The sequence below is a fragment of the Arachis ipaensis genome, chromosome B03 (assembly GCF_000816755.2).
Source record: "Arachis ipaensis cultivar K30076 chromosome B03, Araip1.1, whole genome shotgun sequence".
NCBI classification, from domain to species: domain Eukaryota; kingdom Viridiplantae; phylum Streptophyta; class Magnoliopsida; order Fabales; family Fabaceae; genus Arachis; species Arachis ipaensis.
In genome coordinates, this window is record NC_029787.2 from 29,219,036 (window position 1) to 29,226,921 (window position 7,886).

Sequence of the window (7,886 nt, forward strand, 5' to 3'; positions counted from 1 at the left end):
AATTTTTACCTATATTTATAAGAATTTGTACACATAAATCAATATAATTTACACCCATATTTTTTAAAATTTACACATATAAATTAATAAAATTTATTTATTAAAAATAATTTAATATTTATATCAGTTAAATGATGACAAAAAAAAAATTAAAAAGAGTAAAGTATCGTTTTTGTCCCCAACGTTTGGGGTAAATTCTATTTGTGTCCCTAACATTTAAATCGTCCTATTTGTATTCCTAACGTTTGTAAAAGTAATTCAATGTTATCCTGCCGTTAATTACACATCATGAGCGCTTTAGTTTAAGTTTAAAAATCTTTTATCTTGAAGTTAGAATACAAATGTCTGGGATAGAATCGATGATCTACTCCGAAAAATAACTCATCAAATGTTGAAACTAATTCCTATAACATTTACATAATTCACTTTTCTAGGGATATAATTGAATCTAAACACAAATAGTGGGTATAATATTAAAATCGAACACATCCAAGTGAGACCTAATTGAGAATGAATACATCCAAGTGAGAATAATTGAAAAATATAATCTGATTTGTTAGTATAATTGATAGTAGGATAACATTGAATTACTTTTATAAACGTTAAGGATACAAATAGGACGATTTAAACGTTAGAGACACAAATTGAAAATTACTTGTCCCATGCAAATAACATTATCCCAATTTGCTTTCCAGTTTCCACTATCATTCAATAGGGACTAAAAAGTTTTAACCCAAATCCTAAAGATTCCGCTCGTTCTTCTTATAAATAAGTTGCTTAAGATGTACTATGAGCTACTACACTCACTAATAACTTTTGACCAGTTTGTGCTACCTAGCTACTTGTTTCTTTCTTGTCACTAAAAGAATTTCTTTTCTAAGACCATGGCCATTTCAATTAAGTCAAGACCATTTGTTCTCCTCCTAATTCTTATGGCATTATTGCTTATAGTGAATTCAGAGGCAAGACATGTCTCTAAGTTGTCTATAATGGGCAATAAGATTAAGAATAAGGTTGTGAAGCGCGAATTGATCAACACCAACAATGTGAAGTCTCACCCAAGAAGGTTAATGCAAGGAAGAGCAAGAATACAGAGAATGTCTCCTGATGGACCAGACACTCAACATCACTAGCTACTCAAATCAAATTGAGGAATTATATTTGAGCAAATGTCTTTTTCGATTTTTAACTTTTTTTAAAAAAAAAAATAAAACACTTTTTTGTATATAATTTAAAAAATTTTAATCAGTCTTTAATATTTAAGTAATTGGTCTAAACGATACATGCTGACTTATTAGGAGTCACTTATATCGATAATAGAAACTGTTTAGATCAATTATTTGAATAATTGAGAACTAATTAAAATTTTTTGAATTGTTAAAAACCCTTTTTTTTTTTTTTGGACAAATAGTAAAAAACTGAAAATGGCATTTACTCGTATTGTTTAGACAATTATCATCTTTATTTTAAAAAAGTATCAATTTTTTATGTATTTAGATATAACTACCGAATCTAAATACATAAAACAAGATTTTTTTTTTTAAAAATATATTACTTTTGTTTTTGATTAATTGTCTACTTTATTCTGTTTGGTAGAATAGAAAAGTAATCTTTCAGTTAATAATTAGCCAACAAATAAATGAGATGAGAGGAAAATATAATGTTTGGTTGTTGCTGTAGAGAGAAAAACAAAAATTTTAAATAGAGAGAGTAATGTTGGCTCATTATTAGAAAAAAAGTATTAAATTTCTAACGAAACAGAATGAAAAATCAATGTACTTGGACAATTAATTGAAAATAGAAGGAATATAAGATTTTCTATTAAGAGAGCAATTTTAAAGTGGTTTATTTTCTTTATCAATTATTCTAGTTCATTTATAATGGCTCTCACAAAAAAGTTGTTAAGTCCGAATATGATTTCTCAATGAAATAGATGGTAATCGGAGATATTACTGTTTCCACTTTCCACCCGGCGGATCAATCCGAATAAGCTCAATAGAAAATAATAATGTGGGTTTTCTCATGTTGGTATTTTAATCTATTCAAATATATTAATAAGTTCAAACTTGAATGCTTTGACATGTACTTGTTTTTGGTTTGCTGCAAGGGTAAGCTAGCAAACTGAAATTCAGAGAAAAATGAATGGGGGTGATGTATGTGAAGCAATTTTTGCTAATAATTTGTCATCTCATTTTTATTTGCACTACTTAAGTTTATTTCAACTCTTCTTTAAATTTATTATATTCTCTTGTATGACGAATAATTATCTATAAAGAGAGATGTCCAGTCAAACTTTGACTTAGACAAATTTAACTTACGTTGTAAATATATGGCTTATGTCTCAAACCTAAGCCTGTTATTTTTTATTGATTTTTTATCCAAATTTGAGACTCGGCTGTTAAAAGGTCTCACAAGACTACAAATCTATTTAAAAAGCATATTTAGTGAATAATAACTCAAAATAATAAATTTAAAAAATTTGAATTAACATTAGATACATTTTAGAATTTATAATTTAAATTTATAAATCATAATTTATTTATATGTCAATCGTTAACTACATACCATAACCATACTTATTACCATTCATAAACAATTTTTTTTTTATCTAAAAAAACTAAAAAACAACTACATCTACGAGAAAACTTCAAGGCACATCTATTATATACAATCTTGACTAACATGGACTATTAATTTTTTGAATTTAGTTTGGGTTTATTATGAGTATCAGATAAAAATCCAAACTAGAAACTATTTTTGTTTACAAAAAGAAAAAATTTTAACAAATCAGCCCAATAAGCTTCATAAGTTTTTTTCAAGTCTATAACCTGACATTTTTAACCAATAGACTTTATAAAAAATTCAAGTTTAGCATCTTTAATAAATTTAAACATGCTTATTTTTTTTCTACTTTTAAGTTGTTTTACTTCACCTAACAAAAAATTGTTGTAACATATGTTGTTACCTTCTATGTACGAACATTTGTGCAAGATTCTATACTCCATCTCAAATCCTTTTCTACCACTTTTCTTTCTCTAGTAGACTTTGCTAACCCCAGGAAGGTTGGTTTCTTTTATCTGCCAAAAGAGGGTTAGTGTATCGATAGTATTTTTTTTTGAGTATACGCGCAAATAGTGAATTAGGCTTAATAGTAATTTGCCAAAACTGTTTACCCAACAAGGCTGGGTTTTGGACTTTGAGATCCTTAAATCCCAATCTGCCTTTCTTTTTGGGTTTGGTCATACAATCCTAACTAACCCAAGTCATCTCTCTCAATTCCCTTCTGACCCCACCAAAACTGTCTTAGAATCATGTGTATTTCTTTCACTATAGAATTTGGAAGCTTGAAACATGAAAGTGTATATATTGGAATAGCTTCTCCGACAGCTCTGATTAAAACATGTCTGCCACCTGCTGATAACAGACTCTTCTTCCAAGCCTAAACTCTTTTCTGAACTTTATCCTTTATTGCACTGAATGTAGCCCTTTTAGATCCCTGAATAATGGATGGAAGGCCTAGATATTTATCTTGGGCTCCTGTATGCTTTATGTTAAGTAACTATGCTAGCTGTTGTCTTCTGAAGAGTGGGGTGTTTTGACTAAAAAAAACTGCTGATTTGAGAAGCTTAACTTTCTACCCGCTAAGCATATCATATTCATTGAGTAGAGATAGGATATTATTGCATGATTCCTCATTAGCCTTCCTAAATAAGATACAGTCGTCAGCAAAGAGAAGATGATTGACTATTGGAGACCTTCTGTGAATATAAATCCCCTGAATAGATCTGTTTTGCTCTGCCTTGTGTAACAGATAGGATAATCCTTCCGCACAGAATAGAAATAGATAAGGTGATAAGGGATCTCCTTGTCGAATACCCCTTGTTGGTTTAAAAAAGCAATAAGGTTGACCTTCTACAAGAACAGAGGAAGAAACAGTAATGACTAATTCTCTTATCCAAGAAATCCATCTAGTTTCAAAACCCATTCTCTCCATGATGAACCATAAAAAACTCTACTCAACATTATCGTATGCTTTACTCATATCCAATTTAATAGCCATTTCACATTTCAATCTGCACCTCTTAGTTTTGAGGTAATGCATACATTTATGAGCTATTAGAATATTATCAAAAATTAATCTACCCTTTAAAAACGCACTCTGGTTTGGACTTATTAAATTATTCATAAACTCCTGACGTCTATGTACTAGAATATTGGAAATAATCTTATAAAAGATTGAGGATAAGCTAATAATTCTGATCTGTGATATGTCTCTAGCATTCGAGATCTTAGCGATCAAACAAATCTGTGTATGGTAAAACGCCTTGAGCATTTTACCTCCACCAAAGAAATTACGAACCGCCTTAAAAAGTCACCACCCACAATGTCCCAATAAAATTGGAAAAATCGTGTTGTGAAGCTATCCTCACTTGGAGAACTTTGAGGACAAACGCTGAAAGTGAATCTCTTGGTTTCCTCTATAAAGATTGGTCTCATTAGCCTCCAGTTGATGAAAGCTATAACCGGAGGACTGAAACCACTGAATATGTCACCAGATTCTAATGGGTTAGTGGATGAAAATATTTCCTTAAAATAATTTTCATCCACTAGAGCTCTATGGATTTGAAGCCATCTTACCATCGTTCCGAACTAGTCCCCATATTTTATTTTTCTGGTTTCTAACTTGGAACTTCTAATGAAAGAACTTTGTGTTGCTATCTCCTTCTTTTAGCCACCTGCATCTTGATTTTTCCTTCCAAAAACTTTCTTCTTTTGATAGCTCCTTTTCTAATTTTTTTCTCTACCTCTAACACCTCTAGCCCACTAAGATAACCCACTATACTCAACTGTTCTAACCTAAGATTTAGTTTTTCAATTACCTTTTTAGAGTTGGATTTGTTATGCTGCTGCTACTGCACTAAACAGTGCCTACAACACTTCAATTTCTGTGCCAAAATGAACATAGGTGAACCATTAACTTTCATACTCCAAACTTCCGCTATTAGTGCCCCTATATCCTCCATCTCACACCATCGCTCCTGAAATTTAAATCTTCTTTTGATAGACCATCTTGGAGGATCCAAATCAAGTAAGAGAGGAGCGTGATCCGAACCATTCTCCAATAATCTTCTTACCACCGCATCTACATAAGTTTCCCTCCAAACCATTCCATCCATAAAACTATCAAGCCTCTCTCTAATTAACACCTCTCTAGCCCTCCTATTTGACCATGTGAACCGCTGTCCTATCATTCCAAGATCAACCAATTAATTATCGTTAATAAAACCATTAAAATTTTTAATGGAGGCATCAGACCATATATTCCCTTCCTCCTTTTCTTCATAATTTGTAATTGCATTGAAGTCACCCAAAATGATAAAGCTACCTTCAAATTGCTGAAGTCGAGAAGAAAGTTCTTCGAATTGATTGATTCGAATCAGCTTATTAGTGCTCAAGTAAACTCCAACCAACCCCCAACTCACATTCTTATTCTCATCTTTAACCAAAGCAATTATGAAAAAAGTGTTTTGAAACAGAATGTGACCTCCACATGATCTTTCCATGCTAGAGTCATTCCTCCTGATGTTTATTCAGGTCCACTAATGTGAAACTTTGATATCTGCATGATCTGACTTTACGTTCCACCATTCGAGATTGATTTTTAGTTTCACAGAGAAAAATCACTTTAGGACAGTGGGATTGGCACATCCCTTTAAGATTGTCGACTGTCAGGGGTCTCCCCAAACCCCGACAGTTTCACATTAGGACTCTCATGGTGTATTGGGTGCCACTGAACGGCTGGCACCCTCCACCATCTCCTAATCCGTATCTCCAACAACTCTTCCAGTTAATGATTCTGAAACTATCTCCAGTTCATCTTCCGCCCTTCTTTTAGTCTCAGAAAACATTTCCATCCCTCCATGGTTTGATCTAGCCATCTATTTCAGCCTTTTATATTTGACAGATCATTCAGCAGCAGGAGTACTTGACATGTGGTTTTTAGTTAGGACCCATGTGTTAGCATGCTTCTTTTGGAAACTACTTGTTCCTCCCAACTGAATCTGATTCGAGTTTATAACCATAGCATCTTCTATACTCCTATCATTCTCCTTTTTCTCATCACGTCTTTCATTCCTAGCAAGACTCTTGAGTCCTTGATCATACATTTTTTTTCTCTTTGACACTCAAGTTTAAAAATTCATCTACCAGGTAGTTTGGAAGTAGTTTCTTTTTATAAAGGGGTGACCCACTTGAAAGCTCTTTTCTCACTTTCTCCCTTCATCCTCCTTAGTCTCCACCCTTATACCAATTTGATCAGCTCTGATCCATTCTCCTATCTTATCTTCCCTTAACCTATATTTCTTTATATCCTCCAAAAACACAACACACGTTTTGTGGTCATGACGTATAGTTGCACAGTATTTACATACTGTCCCTAGCCTTTCATACCGAACCGCCACTCCAATTAGAGATTTGTCAAGACCAGTGACCTTAAGAAAGTCTTTTACAGCTCGATTTCCATCAATAACCACCATTGCTTTGATGATACGTGTCTCTCTCCCTTTAACATCAATCCGTCCCACATCCATCACCTTACCGATTCCTTCACAAAGCTTTTCGAGCAACCTCAAGCGTTTTAAAGGTTTTAGGAACCCCCCAAAATTGGGCCCATATTAGTATCGCATTGATTAGTTGTTCTCCAATGCACACACCCTCTTTCCAACGCTAGAAATGGAGAGTATAATCCTTGAAAAGCCATGGGGAGCCTCTCTCAATTCTCATAACAACCCACTCGTTATCGAAGAAGAATTGGAATTGATTGTGATCAATCTCCTTTACTCGAAACTCTACTGGTCTCCCCCAAATTGCTTTAAACGCCCCATCCATGGTTCCGGTTGAAAATGATTTATCAGCAAAAAGTCTCCCAATTAAACTATTAATGCAATTGTGAATAGCCCCCTTTATATCCTCCTCTAACAATTGTATTACATCATCCATCTCTTCATTTCTAAAAAAAATGGAGCCAATTAAATTCCCTCCACTTTCTGCCATCATTCAGGGAGGTAATGCCAAGAGAAAATAATAGAGAAGAACATCTGAGGTAGGAATTAAATTGTAGTATGTGTAAAAAATATTGACCTTGACAGTATAAAAATTCTGTTAAGTTAGAAACCCTAGCAGAATATATTGACCCTTAATAGTCTTATTACTAACATTTAAAGTGTCTTGTTTTTATCTTAAATATTATATATTGTCCTATTTTAGTCCTTTAGTTAAAATTAAAAAATTTTTCTTTCAAAAATATCATTTTTTTCATTATGACTTTCTTCTAGATGGCAGTAAAAATCGTATTTATAGTTATCATGGTGCTTATTATAGTGATTTCAAAATAAAAATAAAAAAATAATAAAAGAAAAAGGAAGAAAAAGAAAGCAATAAAAGGGGACAAAATGCCCCAAAGTAAAGTTCAATAAAAATCGATGCATATGGGTTGTGATAAAAAAAGAGAATGCATAAGTGTGTGAAAAAGTGAAGAATGGGTAGTTAGGTTTGTATTAGATTTTATAGGTTGTCATAGGTTAAGTAGGAAGTTTAGGTTAATCAAAGATTCAAATTTCAATCTCACTTGACCAAATATAATCCTTACCTTGACCCTAGCCCCATTACAACCTATGGATAAGTCCTCATGATATTTGTATACATGCATTAAATAATTGTTGATTGTTAGATAAAAAATAAATCTTAGAAAGCATGATTAAAGGAGAATTGAGTGAATCAACTCTATACACTGGAGCGACTAGAGCGGATACACATCCGGTGAGGGTTCCATTACTCAATTACATGTTTTCACCTATGATCATCTCTTTTCTTGCAAGTTTGTAAAA